A 20,427-nucleotide genomic window follows, 5' to 3' on the forward strand; every position below is an offset into this window, starting at 1 on the left:
TCAAGGCGTTGCTGAATAATCTCATGTGTTATAAACATCTTGGACTTAGGCTAAAATGCTATGCTGCACCTTACCACCCAAGTACGCTTGTAGTTTGGGAATTTTGTTCACTGACAATTGCCAGAAAACCTTTTTGATTCTGAAAATAGAGCTTATTTGAGCGTTTCTTCTATAACGTAACACAGCGCCATCGGACCGGACCACTCGGGCTGCCTCTGTGGCGCAACGGTAGCGCGTCTGACTCCAGATCAGAAAGTTGCGTGTTCAACTTCACGTCAGCGTCATGTACTTTGTTGATTCTTGTTATAGTGGGTGAACAGCATTCACTCATTCATGTTATGGGGCTGTTTCATACCTGTCACTCCGCAATCATGCGATCTGCCAAGAGGATTAGTTCAAATGCTCTAACACTCAACTGTTTGACAGTTTGGCCATTGCCCTCTGAGAGCTTTAGTTGTGAATGAAACTGCATATACACATGTATAACTCAAAAGTACAGCATGCGCTGGCCGGGAATCGAACCCGGGTCAACTGCTTGGAAGGCAGCTATGCTTACCACTATACCACCATCCCAAGGACACATGCTTTCGCAGTGCCGTGTCGCAAATCGGCGCCTGTAATTGATATCTAAAGTTCCTTGCACACGGAACATGGTTTGAAGATAATTACTATCATAGAAACGCCTTTTTTTGCACGGTTTCGCTGGTCGCATTTCTTGTCCAACTGAGCAACAGGTAGGGTGGCCGAGTGGTCTAAGGCGCTGGATTTAGGTTCCAGTCTCTTCGGAGACGTGAGTTTAAATCCCACCGCTGCCAGTTCGCATGCCGAACGTCAAGAGCAGGGCTGTGTGATGTCTGTCGGCAGCGCTTCCGTTTGAGTTTAGCTTTCATAAAATACATATTCTAAATCTGGCCCTGGTCAAGGTTGTAGCCTTTTTTTCCTGCCGCCAAAAGTAGGAGGAGTTTTGAGGCCAAAGCGCATGCTTCTGAAATTCAGAGGGATGGCAATGTCAATCAAGAGTCCGCAGTTGAATACTTATTTACTTTGCAAAGATCGATCGATCGAAAGAAATCAAAAGCCATAGGCTTAAAAATGGGGCACTGGCAAAGTAAACAAAATCCCATCACACACTTGAGCAGAAGAAGCCATTACTCTCAGGATTTAAATCTACGTGGGGAGACCCCAAAAGAACTCTTTGGCCTCATTAGTCATCCCTGTCAAGGCGTTGCTGAATAATCTCATGTGTTATAAACATCTTGGACTTAGGCTAAAATGCTATGCTGCACCTTACCACCCAAGTACGCTTGTAGTTTGGGAATTTTGTTCACTGACAATTGCCAGAAAACCTTTTTGATTCTGAAAATAGAGCTTATTTGAGCGTTTCTTCTATAACGTAACACAGCGCCATCGGAACCTTTTCTTGTGCGTGTGTATGGGTTGTAGCCTTTTTTTCCTGCCGCCAAAAGTAGGAGGAGTTTTGAGGCCAAAGCGCATGCTTCTAAAGTTCAGAGGGATGGCAATGTCAACCAAGAGTCCGTAGTTGAATACTTATTTACTTTGCAAAGATCGATCGATCGATCGAAAGAAATCAAAAGCCATAGGCTTAAAAATGGGGCACTGGCAAAGTAAACAAAATCCCATCACACTCTTGAGCAGAAGTAGCCATTACTCTCAGGATTTAAATCTACGTGGGGAGACCCCAAAAGAACTCTTTGGCCTCATTAGTCATCCCTGTCAAGGCGTTGCTGAATAATCTCATGTGTTATAAACATCTTGGACTTAGGCTAAAATGCTATGCTGCACCTTACCACCCAAGTACGCTTGTAGTTTGGGAATTTTGTTCACTGACAATTGCCAGAAAACCTTTTTGATTCTGAAAATAGAGCTTATTTGAGCGTTTCTTCTATAACGTAACAAAGCGCCATCGGACCGCACCACTCGGGCTGCCTCTGTGGCGCAACGGTAGCGCGTCTGACTCCAGATCAGAAAGTTGCGTGTTCAACTTCACGTCAGCGTCATGTACTTTGTTGATTCTTGTTATAGTGGGTGAACAGCATTCACTCATTCATGTTATGGGGCTGTTTCATACCTGTCACTCCGCAATCATGCGATCTGCCAAGAGGATTAGTTCAAATGCTCTAATACTCAACTGTTTGACAGTTTGGCCATTGCCCTCTGAGAGCTTTAGTTGTGAATGAAACTGCATATACACATGTATAACTCAAAAGTACAGCATGCGCTGGCCAGGAATCGAGCCCGGGTCAACTGCTTGGAAGGCAGCTATGCTTACCACTATACCACCATCCCAAGGACACATGCTTTCGCAGTGCCGTGTCGCAAATCGGCGCCTGTAATTAATATCTAAAGTTCCATGCACACGGAACATGGTTTGAAGATAATTACTATCATAGAAACGCCTTTTTTTGCACGGTTTCGCTGGTCGCATTTCTTGTCCAACTGAGCAACAGGTAGGGTGGCCGAGTGGTCTAAGGCGCTGGATTTAGGTTCCAGTCTCTTCGGAGACGTGAGTTTAAATCCCACCGCTGCCAGTTCGCATGCCGAACGTCAAGAGCAGGGCTGTGTGATGTCTGTCGGCAGCGCTTCCGTTTGAGTTTAGCTTTCATAAAATACATATTCTAAATCTGGCCCTGGTCAAAAGCCAACCAGGGATTCTTTACTTCCGCCAAATGGCCTGCCAGCAGGGGCCCGTACGGGAACAACATGAACCACGTTGTTGGCAGGATTCGAACCAGCACGGGAAATTCCCAATGGATTTCTAGTCCATCGCATTAACCACTCGGCCACAACAACTCATTAGCTGCTTACGGGAACCTTTTCTTGTGCGTGTGTATGGGTTGTAGCCTTTTTTTCCTGCCGCCAAAAGTAGGAGGAGTTTTGAGGCCAAAGCGCATGCTTCTGAAATTCAGAGGGATGGCAATGTCAATCAAGAGTCCGCAGTTGAATACTTATTTACTTTGCAAAGATCGATCGATCGAAAGAAATCAAAAGCCATAGGCTTAAAAATGGGGCACTGGCAAAGTAAACAAAATCCCATCACACTCTTGAGCAGAAGAAGCCATTACTCTCAGGATTTAAATCTACGTGGGGAGACCCCAAAAGAACTCTTTGGCCTCATTAGTCATCCCTGTCAAGGCGTTGCTGAATAATCTCATGTGTTATAAACATCTTGGACTTAGGCTAAAATGCTATGCTGCACCTTACCACCCAAGTACGCTTGTAGTTTGGGAATTTTGTTCACTGACAATTGCCAGAAAACCTTTTTGATTCTGAAAATAGAGCTTATTTGAGCGTTTCTTCTATAACGTAACAAAGCGCCATCGGACCGCACCACTCGGGCTGCCTCTGTGGCGCAACGTTAGCGCGTCTGACTCCAGATCAGAAAGTTGCGTGTTCAACTTCACGTCAGCGTCATGTACTTTGTTGATTCTTGTTATAGTGGGTGAACAGCATTCACTCATTCATGTTATGGGGCTGTTTCATACCTGTCACTCCGCAATCATGCGATCTGCCAAGAGGATTAGTTCAAATGCTCTAATACTCAACTGTTTGACAGTTTGGCCATTGCCCTCTGAGAGCTTTAGTTGTGAATGAAACTGCATATACACATGTATAACTCAAAAGTACAGCATGCGCTGGCCAGGAATCGAACCCGGGTCAACTGCTTGGAAGGCAGCTATGCTTACCACTATACCACCATCCCAAGGACACATGCTTTCGCAGTGCCGTGTCGCAAATCGGCGCCTGTAATTAATATCTAAAGTTCCATGCACACGGAACATGGTTTGAAGATAATTACTATCATAGAAACGCCTTTTTTTGCACGGTTTCGCTGGTCGCATTTCTTGTCCAACTGAGCAACAGGTAGGGTGGCCGAGTGGTCTAAGGCGCTGGATTTAGGTTCCAGTCTCTTCGGAGACGTGAGTTTAAATCCCACCGCTGCCAGTTCGCATGCCGAACGTCAAGAGCAGGGCTGTGTGATGTCTGTCGGCAGCGCTTCCGTTTGAGTTTAGCTTTCATAAAATACATATTCTAAATCTGGCCCTGGTCAAAAGCCAACCAGGGATTCTTTACTTCCGCCAAATGGCCTGCCAGCAGTGGCCCGTACGGGAACAACATGAACCACGTTGTTGGCAGGATTCGAACCTGCACGGGAAATTCCCAATGGATTTCTAGTCCATCGCATTAACCACTCGGCCACAACAACTCATTAGCTGCTTACGGGAACCTTTTCTTGTGCGTGTGTATGGGTTGTAGCCTTTTTTTCCTGCCGCCAAAAGTAGGAGGAGTTTTGAGGCCAAAGCGCATGCTTCTGAAATTCAGAGGGATGGCAATGTCAATCAAGAGTCCGCAGTTGAATACTTATTTACTTTGCAAAGATCGATCGATCGAAAGAAATCAAAAGCCATAGGCTTAAAAATGGGGCACTGGCAAAGTAAACAAAATCCCATCACACACTTGAGCAGAAGAAGCCATTACTCTCAGGATTTAAATCTACGTGGGGAGACCCCAAAAGAACTCTTTGGCCTCATTAGTCATCCCTGTCAAGGCGTTGCTGAATAATCTCATGTGTTATAAACATCTTGGACTTAGGCTAAAATGCTATGCTGCACCTTACCACCCAAGTACGCTTGTAGTTTGGGAATTTTGTTCACTGACAATTGCCAGAAAACCTTTTTGATTCTGAAAATAGAGCTTATTTGAGCGTTTCTTCTATAACGTAACACAGCGCCATCGGAACCTTTTCTTGTGCGTGTGTATGGGTTGTAGCCTTTTTTTCCTGCCGCCAAAAGTAGGAGGAGTTTTGAGGCCAAAGCGCATGCTTCTAAAGTTCAGAGGGATGGCAATGTCAACCAAGAGTCCGTAGTTGGATACTTATTTACTTTGCAAAGATCGATCGATCGATCGAAAGAAATCAAAAGCCATAGGCTTAAAAATGGGGCACTGGCAAAGTAAACAAAATCCCATCACACTCTTGAGCAGAAGAAGCCATTACTCTCAGGATTTAAATCTACGTGGGGAGACCCCAAAAGAACTCTTTGGCCTCATTAGTCATCCCTGTCAAGGCGTTGCTGAATAATCTCATGTGTTATAAACATCTTGGACTTAGGCTAAAATGCTATGCTGCACCTTACCACCCAAGTACGCTTGTAGTTTGGGAATTTTGTTCACTGACAATTGCCAGAAAACCTTTTTGATTCTGAAAATAGAGCTTATTTGAGCGTTTCTTCTATAACGTAACACAGCGCCATCGGACCGGACCACTCGGGCTGCCTCTGTGGCGCAACGGTAGCGCGTCTGACTCCAGATCAGAAAGTTGCGTGTTCAACTTCACGTCAGCGTCATGTACTTTGTTGATTCTTGTTATAGTGGGTGAACAGCATTCACTCATTCATGTTATGGGGCTGTTTCATACCTGTCACTCCGCAATCATGCGACCTGCCAAGAGGATTAGTTCAAATGCTCTAATACTCAACTGTTTGACAGTTTGGCCATTGCCCTCTGAGAGCTTTAGTTGTGAATGAAACTGCATATACACATGTATAACTCAAAAGTACAACATGCGATGGCCGGGAATCGAACCCGGGTCAACTGCTTGGAAGGCAGCTATGCTTACCACTATACCACCATCCCAAGGACACATGCTTTCGCAGTGCCGTGTCGCAAATCGGCGCCTGTAATTGATATCTAAAGTTCCATGCACACGGAACATGGTTTGAAGATAATTACTATCATAGAAACGCCTTTTTTTGCACGGTTTCGCTGGTCGCATTTCTTGTCCAACTGAGCAACAGGTAGGGTGGCCGAGTGGTCTAAGGCGCTGGATTTAGGTTCCAGTCTCTTCGGAGACGTGAGTTTAAATCCCACCGCTGCCAGTTCGCATGCCGAACGTCAAGAGCAGGGCTGTGTGATGTCTGTCGGCAGCGCTTCCGTTTGAGTTTAGCTTTCATAAAATACATATTCTAAATCTGGCCCTGGTCAAAAGCCAACCAGGGATTCTTTACTTCCGCCAAATGGCCTGCCAGCAGGGGCCCGTACGGGAACAACATGAACCACGTTGTTGGCAGGATTCGAACCAGCACGGGAAATTCCCAATGGATTTCTAGTCCATCGCATTAACCACTCGGCCACAACAACTCATTAGCTGCTTACGGGAACCTTTTCTTGTGCGTGTGTATGGGTTGTAGCCTTTTTTTCCTGCCGCCAAAAGTAGGAGGAGTTTTGAGGCCAAAGCGCATGCTTCTGAAATTCAGAGGGATGGCAATGTCAATCAAGAGTCCGCAGTTGAATACTTATTTACTTTGCAAAGATCGATCGATCGAAAGAAATCAAAAGCCATAGGCTTAAAAATGGGGCACTGGCAAAGTAAACAAAATCCCATCACACTCTTGAGCAGAAGAAGCCATTACTCTCAGGATTTAAATCTACGTGGGGAGACCCCAAAAGAACTCTTTGGCCTCATTAGTCATCCCTGTCAAGGCGTTGCTGAATAATCTCATGTGTTATAAACATCTTGGACTTAGGCTAAAATGCTATGCTGCACCTTACCACCCAAGTACGCTTGTAGTTTGGGAATTTTGTTCACTGACAATTGCCAGAAAACCTTTTTGATTCTGAAAATAGAGCTTATTTGAGCGTTTCTTCTATAACGTAACACAGCGCCATCGGACCGGACGACTCGGGCTGCCTCTGTGGCGCAACGGTGGCGCGTCTGACTCCAGATCAGAAAGTTGCGTGTTCAACTTCACGTCAGCGTCATGTACTTTGTTGATTCTTGTTATAGTGGGTGAACAGCATTCACTCATTCATGTTATGGGGCTGTTTCATACCTGTCACTCCGCAATCATGCGATCTGCCAAGAGGATTAGTTCAAATGCTCTAATACTCAACTGTTTGACAGTTTGGCCATTGCCCTCTGAGAGCTTTAGTTGTGAATGAAACTGCATATACACATGTATAACTCAAAAGTACAGCATGCGCTGGCCGGGAATCGAACCCGGGTCAACTGCTTGGAAGGCAGCTATGCTTACCACTATACCACCATCCCAAGGACACATGCTTTCGCAGTGCCGTGTCGCAAATCGGCGCCTGTAATTGATATCTAAAGTTCCATGCACACGGAACATGGTTTGAAGATTATTACTATCATAGAAACGCCTTTTTTTGCACGGTTTCGCTGGTCGCATTTCTTGTCCAACTGAGCAACAGGTAGGGTGGCCGAGTGGTCTAAGGCGCTGGATTTAGGTTCCAGTCTCTTCGGAGACGTGAGTTTAAATCCCACCGCTGCCAGTTCGCATGCCGAACGTCAAGAGCAGGGCTGTGTGATGTCTGTCGGCAGCGCTTCCGTTTGAGTTTAGCTTTCATAAAATACATATTCTAAATCTGGCCCTGGTCAAAAGCCAACCAGGGATTCTTTACTTCCGCCAAATGGCCTGCCAGCAGGGGCCCGTACGGGAACAACATGAACCACGTTGTTGGCAGGATTCGAACCTGGACGGGAAATTCCCAATGGATTTCTAGTCCATCGCATTAACCACTCGGCCACAACAACTCATTAGCTGCTTACGGGAACCTTTTCTTGTGCGTGTGTATGGGTTGTAGCCTTTTTTTCCTGCCGCCAAAAGTAGGAGGAGTTTTGAGGCCAAAGCGCATGCTTCTGAAATTCAGAGGGATGGCAATGTCAATCAAGAGTCCGCAGTTGAATACTTATTTACTTTGCAAAGATCGATCGATCGAAAGAAATCAAAAGCCATAGGCTTAAAAATGGGGCACTGGCAAAGTAAACAAAATCCCATCACACACTTGAGCAGAAGAAGCCATTACTCTCAGGATTTAAATCTACATGGGGAGACCCCAAAAGAACTCTTTGGCCTCATTAGTCATCCCTGTCAAGGCGTTGCTGAATAATCTCATGTGTTATAAACATCTTGGACTTAGGCTAAAATGCTATGCTGCACCTTACCACCCAAGTACGCTTGTAGTTTGGGAATTTTGTTCACTGACAATTGCCAGAAAACCTTTTTGATTCTGAAAATAGAGCTTATTTGAGCGTTTCTTCTATAACGTAACACAGCGCCATCGGAACCTTTTCTTGTGCGTGTGTATGGGTTGTAGCCTTTTTTTCCTGCCGCCAAAAGTAGGAGGAGTTTTGAGGCCAAAGCGCATGCTTCTAAAGTTCAGAGGGATGGCAATGTCAACCAAGAGTCCGTAGTTGAATACTTATTTACTTTGCAAAGATCGATCGATCGATCGAAAGAAATCAAAAGCCATAGGCTTAAAAATGGGGCACTGGCAAAGTAAACAAAATCCCATCACACTCTTGAGCAGAAGTAGCCATTACTCTCAGGATTTAAATCTACGTGGGGAGACCCCAAAAGAACTCTTTGGCCTCATTAGTCATCCCTGTCAAGGCGTTGCTGAATAATCTCATGTGTTATAAACATCTTGGACTTAGGCTAAAATGCTATGCTGCACCTTACCACCCAAGTACGCTTGTAGTTTGGGAATTTTGTTCACTGACAATTGCCAGAAAACCTTTTTGATTCTGAAAATAGAGCTTATTTGAGCGTTTCTTCTATAACGTAACACAGCGCCATCGGACCGGACGACTCGGGCTGCCTCTGTGGCGCAACGGTAGCGCGTCTGACTCCAGATCAGAAAGTTGCGTGTTCAACTTCACGTCAGCGTCATGTACTTTGTTGATTCTTGTTATAGTGGGTGAACAGCATTCACTCATTCATGTTATGGGGCTGTTTCATACCTGTCACTCCGCAATCATGCGATCTGCCAAGAGGATTAGTTCAAATGCTCTAATACTCAACTGTTTGACAGTTTGGCCATTGCCCTCTGAGAGCTTTAGTTGTGAATGAAACTGCATATACACATGTATAACTCAAAAGTACAGCATGCGCTGGCCGGGAATCGAACCCGGGTCAACTGCTTGGAAGGCAGCTATGCTTACCACTATACCACCATCCCAAGGACACATGCTTTCGCAGTGCCGTGTCGCAAATCGGCGCCTGTAATTGATATCTAAAGTTCCATGCACACGGAACATGGTTTGAAGATTATTACTATCATAGAAACGCCTTTTTTTGCACGGTTTCGCTGGTCGCATTTCTTGTCCAACTGAGCAACAGGTAGGGTGGCCGAGTGGTCTAAGGCGCTGGATTTAGGTTCCAGTCTCTTCGGAGACGTGAGTTTAAATCCCACCGCTGCCAGTTCGCATGCCGAACGTCAAGAGCAGGGCTGTGTGATGTCTGTCGGCAGCGCTTCCGTTTGAGTTTAGCTTTCATAAAATACATATTCTAAATCTGGCCCTGGTCAAAAGCCAACCAGGGATTCTTTACTTCCGCCAAATGGCCTGCCAGCAGGGGCCCGTACGGGAACAACATGAACCACGTTGTTGGCAGGATTCGAACCTGGACGGGAAATTCCCAATGGATTTCTAGTCCATCGCATTAACCACTCGGCCACAACAACTCATTAGCTGCTTACGGGAACCTTTTCTTGTGCGTGTGTATGGGTTGTAGCCTTTTTTTCCTGCCGCCAAAAGTAGGAGGAGTTTTGAGGCCAAAGCGCATGCTTCTGAAATTCAGAGGGATGGCAATGTCAATCAAGAGTCCGCAGTTGAATACTTATTTACTTTGCAAAGATCGATCGATCGAAAGAAATCAAAAGCCATAGGCTTAAAAATGGGGCACTGGCAAAGTAAACAAAATCCCATCACACACTTGAGCAGAAGAAGCCATTACTCTCAGGATTTAAATCTACATGGGGAGACCCCAAAAGAACTCTTTGGCCTCATTAGTCATCCCTGTCAAGGCGTTGCTGAATAATCTCATGTGTTATAAACATCTTGGACTTAGGCTAAAATGCTATGCTGCACCTTACCACCCAAGTACGCTTGTAGTTTGGGAATTTTGTTCACTGACAATTGCCAGAAAACCTTTTTGATTCTGAAAATAGAGCTTATTTGAGCGTTTCTTCTATAACGTAACACAGCGCCATCGGAACCTTTTCTTGTGCGTGTGTATGGGTTGTAGCCTTTTTTTCCTGCCGCCAAAAGTAGGAGGAGTTTTGAGGCCAAAGCGCATGCTTCTAAAGTTCAGAGGGATGGCAATGTCAACCAAGAGTCCGTAGTTGAATACTTATTTACTTTGCAAAGATCGATCGATCGATCGAAAGAAATCAAAAGCCATAGGCTTAAAAATGGGGCACTGGCAAAGTAAACAAAATCCCATCACACTCTTGAGCAGAAGTAGCCATTACTCTCAGGATTTAAATCTACGTGGGGAGACCCCAAAAGAACTCTTTGGCCTCATTAGTCATCCCTGTCAAGGCGTTGCTGAATAATCTCATGTGTTATAAACATCTTGGACTTAGGCTAAAATGCTATGCTGCACCTTACCACCCAAGTACGCTTGTAGTTTGGGAATTTTGTTCACTGACAATTGCCAGAAAACCTTTTTGATTCTGAAAATAGAGCTTATTTGAGCGTTTCTTCTATAACGTAACACAGCGCCATCGGACCGGACGACTCGGGCTGCCTCTGTGGCGCAACGGTAGCGCGTCTGACTCCAGATCAGAAAGTTGCGTGTTCAACTTCACGTCAGCGTCATGTACTTTGTTGATTCTTGTTATAGTGGGTGAACAGCATTCACTCATTCATGTTATGGGGCTGTTTCATACCTGTCACTCCGCAATCATGCGATCTGCCAAGAGGATTAGTTCAAATGCTCTAATACTCAACTGTTTGACAGTTTGGCCATTGCCCTCTGAGAGCTTTAGTTGTGAATGAAACTGCATATACACATGTATAACTCAAAAGTACAGCATGCGCTGGCCGGGAATCGAACCCGGGTCAACTGCTTGGAAGGCAGCTATGCTTACCACTATACCACCATCCCAAGGACACATGCTTTCGCAGTGCCGTGTCGCAAATCGGCGCCTGTAATTGATATCTAAAGTTCCATGCACACGGAACATGGTTTGAAGATTATTACTATCATAGAAACGCCTTTTTTTGCACGGTTTCGCTGGTCGCATTTCTTGTCCAACTGAGCAACAGGTAGGGTGGCCGAGTGGTCTAAGGCGCTGGATTTAGGTTCCAGTCTCTTCGGAGACGTGAGTTTAAATCCCACCGCTGCCAGTTCGCATGCCGAACGTCAAGAGCAGGGCTGTGTGATGTCTGTCGGCAGCGCTTCCGTTTGAGTTTAGCTTTCATAAAATACATATTCTAAATCTGGCCCTGGTCAAAAGCCAACCAGGGATTCTTTACTTCCGCCAAATGGCCTGCCAGCAGGGGCCCGTACGGGAACAACATGAACCACGTTGTTGGCAGGATTCGAACCTGGACGGGAAATTCCCAATGGATTTCTAGTCCATCGCATTAACCACTCGGCCACAACAACTCATTAGCTGCTTACGGGAACCTTTTCTTGTGCGTGTGTATGGGTTGTAGCCTTTTTTTCCTGCCGCCAAAAGTAGGAGGAGTTTTGAGGCCAAAGCGCATGCTTCTGAAATTCAGAGGGATGGCAATGTCAATCAAGAGTCCGCAGTTGAATACTTATTTACTTTGCAAAGATCGATCGATCGAAAGAAATCAAAAGCCATAGGCTTAAAAATGGGGCACTGGCAAAGTAAACAAAATCCCATCACACACTTGAGCAGAAGAAGCCATTACTCTCAGGATTTAAATCTACATGGGGAGACCCCAAAAGAACTCTTTGGCCTCATTAGTCATCCCTGTCAAGGCGTTGCTGAATAATCTCATGTGTTATAAACATCTTGGACTTAGGCTAAAATGCTATGCTGCACCTTACCACCCAAGTACGCTTGTAGTTTGGGAATTTTGTTCACTGACAATTGCCAGAAAACCTTTTTGATTCTGAAAATAGAGCTTATTTGAGCGTTTCTTCTATAACGTAACACAGCGCCATCGGAACCTTTTCTTGTGCGTGTGTATGGGTTGTAGCCTTTTTTTCCTGCCGCCAAAAGTAGGAGGAGTTTTGAGGCCAAAGCGCATGCTTCTAAAGTTCAGAGGGATGGCAATGTCAACCAAGAGTCCGTAGTTGAATACTTATTTACTTTGCAAAGATCGATCGATCGATCGAAAGAAATCAAAAGCCATAGGCTTAAAAATGGGGCACTGGCAAAGTAAACAAAATCCCATCACACTCTTGAGCAGAAGTAGCCATTACTCTCAGGATTTAAATCTACGTGGGGAGACCCCAAAAGAACTCTTTGGCCTCATTAGTCATCCCTGTCAAGGCGTTGCTGAATAATCTCATGTGTTATAAACATCTTGGACTTAGGCTAAAATGCTATGCTGCACCTTACCACCCAAGTACGCTTGTAGTTTGGGAATTTTGTTCACTGACAATTGCCAGAAAACCTTTTTGATTCTGAAAATAGAGCTTATTTGAGCGTTTCTTCTATAACGTAACACAGCGCATTCGGACCGGACCACTCGGGCTGCCTCTGTGGCGCAACGGTAGCGCGTCTGACTCCAGATCAGAAAGTTGCGTGTTCAACTTCACGTCAGCGTCATGTACTTTGTTGATTCTTGTTATAGTGGGTGAACAGCATTCACTCATTCATGTTATGGGGCTGTTTCATACCTGTCACTCCGCAATCATGCGATCTGCCAAGAGGATTAGTTCAAATGCTCTAATACTCAACTGTTTGACAGTTTGGCCATTGCCCTCTGAGAGCTTTAGTTGTGAATGAAACTGCATATACACATGTATAACTCAAAAGTACAGCATGCGCTGGCCGGGAATCGAACCCGGGTCAACTGCTTGGAAGGCAGCTATGCTTACCACTATACCACCATCCCAAGGACACATGCTTTCGCAGTGCCGTGTCGCAAATCGGCGCCTGTAATTAATATCTAAAGTTCCATGCACACGGAACATGGTTTGAAGATAATTACTATCATAGAAACGCCTTTTTTTGCACGGTTTCGCTGGTCGCATTTCTTGTCCAACTGAGCAACAGGTAGGGTGGCCGAGTGGTCTAAGGCGCTGGATTTAGGTTCCAGTCTCTTCGGAGACGTGAGTTTAAATCCCACCGCTGCCAGTTCGCATGCCGAACGTCAAGAGCAGGGCTGTGTGATGTCTGTCGGCAGCGCTTCCGTTTGAGTTTAGCTTTCATAAAATACATATTCTAAATCTGGCCCTGGTCAAAAGCCAACCAGGGATTCTTTACTTCCGCCAAATGGCCAGCCAGCAGTGGCCCGTACGGGAACAACATGAACCACATTGTTGGCAGGATTCGAACCTGCACGGGAAATTCCCAATGGATTTCTAGTCCATCGCATTAACCACTCGGCCACAACAACTCATTAGCTGCTTACGGGAACCTTTTCTTGTGCGTGTGTATGGGTTGTAGCCTTTTTTTCCTGCCGCCAAAAGTAGGAGGAGTTTTGAGGCCAAAGCGCATGCTTCTGAAATTCAGAGGGATGGCAATGTCAATCAAGAGTCCGCAGTTGAATACTTATTTACTTTGCAAAGATCGATCAATCGAAAGAAATCAAAAGCCATAGGCTTAAAAATGGGGCACTGGCAAAGTAAACAAAATCCCATCACACACTTGAGCAGAAGAAGCCATTACTCTCAGGATTTAAATCTACGTGGGGAGACCCCAAAAGAACTCTTTGGCCTCATTAGTCATCCCTGTCAAGGCGTTGCTGAATAATCTCATGTGTTATAAACATCTTGGACTTAGGCTAAAATGCTATGCTGCACCTTACCACCCAAGTACGCTTGTAGTTTGGGAATTTTGTTCACTGACAATTGCCAGAAAACCTTTTTGATTCTGAAAATAGAGCTTATTTGAGCGTTTCTTCTATAACGTAACACAGCGCCATCGGAACCTTTTCTTGTGCGTGTGTATGGGTTGTAGCCTTTTTTTCCTGCCGCCAAAAGTAGGAGGAGTTTTGAGGCCAAAGCGCATGCTTCTAAAGTTCAGAGGGATGGCAATGTCAACCAAGAGTCCGTAGTTGAATACTTATTTACTTTGCAAAGATCGATCGATCGATCGAAAGAAATCAAAAGCCATAGGCTTAAAAATGGGGCACTGGCAAAGTAAACAAAATCCCATCACACTCTTGAGCAGAAGAAGCCATTACTCTCAGGATTTAAATCTACGTGGGGAGACCCCAAAAGAACTCTTTGGCCTCATTAGTCATCCCTGTCAAGGCGTTGCTGAATAATCTCATGTGTTATAAACATCTTGGACTTAGGCTAAAATGCTATGCTGCACCTTACCACCCAAGTACGCTTGTAGTTTGGGAATTTTGTTCACTGACAATTGCCAGAAAACCTTTTTGATTCTGAAAATAGAGCTTATTTGAGCGTTTCTTCTATAACGTAACACAGCGCCATCGGACCGGACCACTCGGGCTGCCTCTGTGGCGCAACGGTAGCGCGTCTGACTCCAGATCAGAAAGTTGCGTGTTCAACTTCACGTCAGCGTCATGTACTTTGTTGATTCTTGTTATAGTGGGTGAACAGCATTCACTCATTCATGTTATGGGGCTGTTTCATACCTGTCACTCCGCAATCATGCGACCTGCCAAGAGGATTAGTTCAAATGCTCTAATACTCAACTGTTTGACAGTTTGGCCATTGCCCTCTGAGAGCTTTAGTTGTGAATGAAACTGCATATACACATGTATAACTCAAAAGTACAACATGCGATGGCCGGGAATCGAATCCCGGGTCAACTGCTTGGAAGGCAGCTATGCTTACCACTATACCACCATCCCAAGGACACATGCTTTCGCAGTGCCGTGTCGCAAATCGGCGCCTGTAATTGATATCTAAAGTTCCATGCACACGGAACATGGTTTGAAGATAATTACTATCATAGAAACGCCTTTTTTTGCACGGTTTCGCTGGTCGCATTTCTTGTCCAACTGAGCAACAGGTAGGGTGGCCGAGTGGTCTAAGGCGCTGGATTTAGGTTCCAGTCTCTTCGGAGACGTGAGTTTAAATCCCACCGCTGCCAGTTCGCATGCCGAACGTCAAGAGCAGGGCTGTGTGATGTCTGTCGGCAGCGCTTCCGTTTGAGTTTAGCTTTCATAAAATACATATTCTAAATCTGGCCCTGGTCAAAAGCCAACCAGGGATTCTTTACTTCCGCCAAATGGCCTGCCAGCAGGGGCCCGTACGGGAACAACATGAACCACGTTGTTGGCAGGATTCGAACCTGCACGGGAAATTCCCAATGGATTTCTAGTCCATCGCATTAACCACTCGGCCACAACAACTCATTAGCTGTTTAAGGGAACCTTTTCTTGTGCGTGTGTATGGGTTGTAGCCTTTTTTTCCTGCCGCCAAAAGTAGGAGGAGTTTTGAGGCCAAAGCGCATGCTTCTGAAATTCAGAGGGATGGCAATGTCAATCAAGAGTCCGCAGTTGAATACTTATTTACTTTGCAAAGATCGATCGATCGAAAGAAATCAAAAGCCATAGGCTTAAAAATGGGGCACTGGCAAAGTAAACAAAATCCCATCACACACTTGAGCAGAAGAAGCCATTACTCTCAGGATTTAAATCTACGTGGGGAGACCCCAAAAGAACTCTTTGGCCTCATTAGTCATCCCTGTCAAGGCGTTGCTGAATAATCTCATGTGTTATAAACATCTTGGACTTAGGCTAAAATGCTATGCTGCACCTTACCACCCAAGTACGCTTGTAGTTTGGGAATTTTGTTCACTGACAATTGCCAGAAAACCTTTTTGATTCTGAAAATAGAGCTTATTTGAGCGTTTCTTCTATAACGTAACACAGCGCCATCGGAACCTTTTCTTGTGCGTGTGTATGGGTTGTAGCCTTTTTTTCCTGCCGCCAAAAGTAGGAGGAGTTTTGAGGCCAAAGCGCATGCTTCTAAAGTTCAGAGGGATGGCAATGTCAACCAAGAGTCCGTAGTTGAATACTTATTTACTTTGCAAAGATCGATCGATCGATCGAAAGAAATCAAAAGCCATAGGCTTAAATATGGGGCACTGGCAAAGTAAACAAAATCCCATCACACTCTTGAGCAGAAGTAGCCATTACTCTCAGGATTTAAATCTACGTGGGGAGACCCCAAAAGAACTCTTTGGCCTCATTAGTCATCCCTGTCAAGGCGTTGCTGAATAATCTCATGTGTTATAAACATCTTGGACTTAGGCTAAAATGCTATGCTGCACCTTACCACCCAAGTACGCTTGTAGTTTGGGAATTTTGTTCACTGACAATTGCCAGAAAACCTTTTTGATTCTGAAAATAGAGCTTATTTGAGCGTTTCTTCTATAACGTAACAAAGCGCCATCGGACCGCACCACTCGGGCTGCCTCTGTGGCGCAACGGTAGCGCGTCTGACTCCAGATCAGAAAGTTGCGTGTTCAACTTCACGTCAGCGTCATGTACTTTGTTGATTCTTGTTATAGTGGGTGAACAGCATTCACTCATTCATGTTATGGGGCTGTTTCATACCTGTCACTCCGCAATCATGCGATCTGCCAAGAGGATTAGTTCAAATGCTCTAATACTCAACTGTTTGACAGTTTGGCCATTGCCCTCTGAGAGCTTTAGTTGTGAATGAAACTGCATATACACATGTATAACTCAAAAGTACAGCATGCGCTGGCCAGGAATCGAACCCGGGTCAACTGCTTGGAAGGCAGCTATGCTTACCACTATACCACCATCCCAAGGACACATGCTTTCGCAGTGCCGTGTCGCAAATCGGCGCCTGTAATTAATATCTAAAGTTCCATGCACACGGAACATGGTTTGAAGATAATTACTATCATAGAAACGCCTTTTTTTGCACGGTTTCGCTGGTCGCATTTCTTGTCCAACTGAGCAACAGGTAGGGTGGCCGAGTGGTCTAAGGCGCTGGATTTAGGTTCCAGTCTCTTCGGAGACGTGAGTTTAAATCCCACCGCTGCCAGTTCGCATGCCGAACGTCAAGAGCAGGGCTGTGTGATGTCTGTCGGCAGCGCTTCCGTTTGAGTTTAGCTTTCATAAAATACATATTCTAAATCTGGCCCTGGTCAAAAGCCAACCAGGGATTCTTTACTTCCGCCAAATGGCCTGCCAGCAGTGGCCCGTACGGGAACAACATGAACCACATTGTTGGCAGGATTCGAACCTGCACGGGAAATTCCCAATGGATTTCTAGTCCATCGCATTAACCACTCGGCCACAACAACTCATTAGCTGCTTACGGGAACCTTTTCTTGTGCGTGTGTATGGGTTGTAGCCTTTTTTTCCTGCCGCCAAAAGTAGGAGGAGTTTTGAGGCCAAAGCGCATGCTTCTGAAATTCAGAGGGATGGCAATGTCAATCAAGAGTCCGCAGTTGAATACTTATTTACTTTGCAAAGATCGATCGATCGAAAGAAATCAAAAGCCATAGGCTTAAAAATGGGGCACTGGCAAAGTAAACAAAATCCCATCACACACTTGAGCAGAAGAAGCCATTACTCTCAGGATTTAAATCTACGTGGGGAGACCCCAAAAGAACTCTTTGGCCTCATTAGTCATCCCTGTCAAGGCGTTGCTGAATAATCTCATGTGTTATAAACATCTTGGACTTAGGCTAAAATGCTATGCTGCACCTTACCACCCAAGTACGCTTGTAGTTTGGGAATTTTGTTCACTGACAATTGCCAGAAAACCTTTTTGATTCTGAAAATAGAGCTTATTTGAGCGTTTCTTCTATAACGTAACACAGCGCCATCGGAACCTTTTCTTGTGCGTGTGTATGGGTTGTAGCCTTTTTTTCCTGCCGCCAAAAGTAGGAGGAGTTTTGAGGCCAAAGCGCATGCTTCTAAAGTTCAGAGGGATGGCAATGTCAACCAAGAGTCCGTAGTTGAATACTTATTTACTTTGCAAAGATCGATCGATCGATCGAAAGAAATCAAAAGCCATAGGCTTAAAAATGGGGCACTGGCAAAGTAAACAAAATCCCATCACACTCTTGAGCAGAAGAAGCCATTACTCTCAGGATTTAAATCTACGTGGGGAGACCCCAAAAGAACTCTTTGGCCTCATTAGTCATCCCTGTCAAGGCGTTGCTGAATAATCTCATGTGTTATAAACATCTTGGACTTAGGCTAAAATGCTATGCTGCACCTTACCACCCAAGTACGCTTGTAGTTTGGGAATTTTGTTCACTGACAATTGCCAGAAAACCTTTTTGATTCTGAAAATAGAGCTTATTTGAGCGTTTCTTCTATAACGTAACACAGCGCCATCGGACCGGACGACTCGGGCTGCCTCTGTGGCGCAACGGTGGCGCGTCTGACTCCAGATCAGAAAGTTGCGTGTTCAACTTCACGTCAGCGTCATGTACTTTGTTGATTCTTGTTATAGTGGGTGAACAGCATTCACTCATTCATGTTATGGGGCTGTTTCATACCTGTCACTCCGCAATCATGCGATCTGCCAAGAGGATTAGTTCAAATGCTCTAATACTCAACTGTTTGACAGTTTGGCCATTGCCCTCTGAGAGCTTTAGTTGTGAATGAAACTGCATATACACATGTATAACTCAAAAGTACAGCATGCGCTGGCCGGGAATCGAACCCGGGTCAACTGCTTGGAAGGCAGCTATGCTTACCACTATACCACCATCCCAAGAACACATGCTTTCGCAGTGCCGTGTCGCAAATCGGCGCCTGTAATTGATATCTAAAGTTCCATGCACACGGAACATGGTTTGAAGATTATTACTATCATAGAAACGCCTTTTTTTGCACGGTTTCGCTGGTCGCATTTCTTGTCCAACTGAGCAACAGGTAGGGTGGCCGAGTGGTCTAAGGCGCTGGATTTAGGTTCCAGTCTCTTCGGAGACGTGAGTTTAAATCCCACCGCTGCCAGTTCGCATGCCGAACGTCAAGAGCAGGGCTGTGTGATGTCTGTCGGCAGCGCTTCCGTTTGAGTTTAGCTTTCATAAAATACATATTCTAAATCTGGCCCTGGTCAAAAGCCAACCAGGGATTCTTTACTTCCGCCAAATGGCCTGCCAGCAGGGGCCCGTACGGGAACAACATGAACCACGTTGTTGGCAGGATTCGAACCTGGACGGGAAATTCCCAATGGATTTCTAGTCCATCGCATTAACCACTCGGCCACAACAACTCATTAGCTGCTTACGGGAACCTTTTCTTGTGCGTGTGTATGGGTTGTAGCCTTTTTTTCCTGCCGCCAAAAGTAGGAGGAGTTTTGAGGCCAAAGCGCATGCTTCTGAAATTCAGAGGGATGGCAATGTCAATCAAGAGTCCGCAGTTGAATACTTATTTACTTTGCAAAGATCGATCGATCGAAAGAAATCAAAAGCCATAGGCTTAAAAATGGGGCACTGGCAAAGTAAACAAAATCCCATCACACACTTGAGCAGAAGAAGCCATTACTCTCAGGATTTAAATCTACATGGGGAGACCCCAAAAGAACTCTTTGGCCTCATTAGTCATCCCTGTCAAGGCGTTGCTGAATAATCTCATGTGTTATAAACATCTTGGACTTAGGCTAAAATGCTATGCTGCACCTTACCACCCAAGTACGCTTGTAGTTTGGGAATTTTGTTCACTGACAATTGCCAGAAAACCTTTTTGATTCTGAAAATAGAGCTTATTTGAGCGTTTCTTCTATAACGTAACACAGCGCCATCGGAACCTTTTCTTGTGCGTGTGTATGGGTTGTAGCCTTTTTTTCCTGCCGCCAAAAGTAGGAGGAGTTTTGAGGCCAAAGCGCATGCTTCTAAAGTTCAGAGGGATGGCAATGTCAACCAAGAGTCCGTAGTTGAATACTTATTTACTTTGCAAAGATCGATCGATCGATCGATAGAAATCAAAAGCCATAGGCTTAAAAATGGGGCACTGGCAAAGTAAACAAAATCCCATCACACTCTTGAGCAGAAGTAGCCATTACTCTCAGGATTTAAATCTACGTGGGGAGACCCCAAAAGAACTCTTTGGCCTCATTAGTCATCCCTGTCAAGGCGTTGCTGAATAATCTCATGTGTTATAAACATCTTGGACTTAGGCTAAAATGCTATGCTGCACCTTACCACCCAAGTACGCTTGTAGTTTGGGAATTTTGTTCACTGACAATTGCCAGAAAACCTTTTTGATTCTGAAAATAGAGCTTATTTGAGCGTTTCTTCTATAACGTAACACAGCGCCATCGGACCGGACGACTCGGGCTGCCTCTGTGGCGCAACGGTAGCGCGTCTGACTCCAGATCAGAAAGTTGCGTGTTCAACTTCACGTCAGCGTCATGTACTTTGTTGATTCTTGTTATAGTGGGTGAACAGCATTCACTCATTCATGTTATGGGGCTGTTTCATACCTGTCACTCCGCAATCATGCGATCTGCCAAGAGGATTAGTTCAAATGCTCTAATACTCAAC

The 20,427-nt window shown here is 45.2% G+C and overlaps 11 non-coding genes across 11 annotated transcripts; all 11 read right to left on the reverse strand.

The window, feature by feature from the left end:
- Positions 1 to 2,729: 2,729 nt before the first annotated feature.
- trnas-aga (transfer RNA serine (anticodon AGA)) lies at positions 2,730 to 2,811 on the reverse strand. Its single transcript has one exon. It is a non-coding gene; the product is annotated as a tRNA-Ser (tRNA).
- A 1,332-nt stretch (positions 2,812 to 4,143) lies between these two features.
- Positions 4,144 to 4,225, reverse strand: trnas-aga (transfer RNA serine (anticodon AGA)). Its single transcript has one exon. It is a non-coding gene; the product is annotated as a tRNA-Ser (tRNA).
- Positions 4,226 to 5,580: 1,355 nt separating this feature from the next.
- trnag-ucc (transfer RNA glycine (anticodon UCC)) lies at positions 5,581 to 5,652 on the reverse strand. Its single transcript has one exon. It is a non-coding gene; the product is annotated as a tRNA-Gly (tRNA).
- A 422-nt stretch (positions 5,653 to 6,074) lies between these two features.
- On the reverse strand, positions 6,075 to 6,156 carry trnas-aga (transfer RNA serine (anticodon AGA)). The gene has a single exon. It is a non-coding gene; the product is annotated as a tRNA-Ser (tRNA).
- Positions 6,157 to 7,488: 1,332 nt separating this feature from the next.
- Positions 7,489 to 7,570, reverse strand: trnas-aga (transfer RNA serine (anticodon AGA)). Its single transcript has one exon. It is a non-coding gene; the product is annotated as a tRNA-Ser (tRNA).
- A 1,849-nt stretch (positions 7,571 to 9,419) lies between these two features.
- Positions 9,420 to 9,501, reverse strand: trnas-aga (transfer RNA serine (anticodon AGA)). The gene has a single exon. It is a non-coding gene; the product is annotated as a tRNA-Ser (tRNA).
- Positions 9,502 to 11,350: 1,849 nt separating this feature from the next.
- On the reverse strand, positions 11,351 to 11,432 carry trnas-aga (transfer RNA serine (anticodon AGA)). Its single transcript has one exon. It is a non-coding gene; the product is annotated as a tRNA-Ser (tRNA).
- Positions 11,433 to 13,281: 1,849 nt separating this feature from the next.
- On the reverse strand, positions 13,282 to 13,363 carry trnas-aga (transfer RNA serine (anticodon AGA)). Its single transcript has one exon. It is a non-coding gene; the product is annotated as a tRNA-Ser (tRNA).
- A 1,850-nt stretch (positions 13,364 to 15,213) lies between these two features.
- Positions 15,214 to 15,295, reverse strand: trnas-aga (transfer RNA serine (anticodon AGA)). Its single transcript has one exon. It is a non-coding gene; the product is annotated as a tRNA-Ser (tRNA).
- Positions 15,296 to 17,144: 1,849 nt separating this feature from the next.
- On the reverse strand, positions 17,145 to 17,226 carry trnas-aga (transfer RNA serine (anticodon AGA)). The gene has a single exon. It is a non-coding gene; the product is annotated as a tRNA-Ser (tRNA).
- A 1,849-nt stretch (positions 17,227 to 19,075) lies between these two features.
- Positions 19,076 to 19,157, reverse strand: trnas-aga (transfer RNA serine (anticodon AGA)). The gene has a single exon. It is a non-coding gene; the product is annotated as a tRNA-Ser (tRNA).
- Between the last annotated feature and the right edge of the window lie 1,270 nt (positions 19,158 to 20,427).

Source organism: Eucyclogobius newberryi, unplaced genomic scaffold (assembly GCF_026437365.1).
Source record: "Eucyclogobius newberryi isolate DKJ021-1_F unplaced genomic scaffold, fEucNew1.0.hap1 SCAF_11, whole genome shotgun sequence".
In the NCBI taxonomy this organism is placed as follows: domain Eukaryota; kingdom Metazoa; phylum Chordata; class Actinopteri; order Gobiiformes; family Gobiidae; genus Eucyclogobius; species Eucyclogobius newberryi.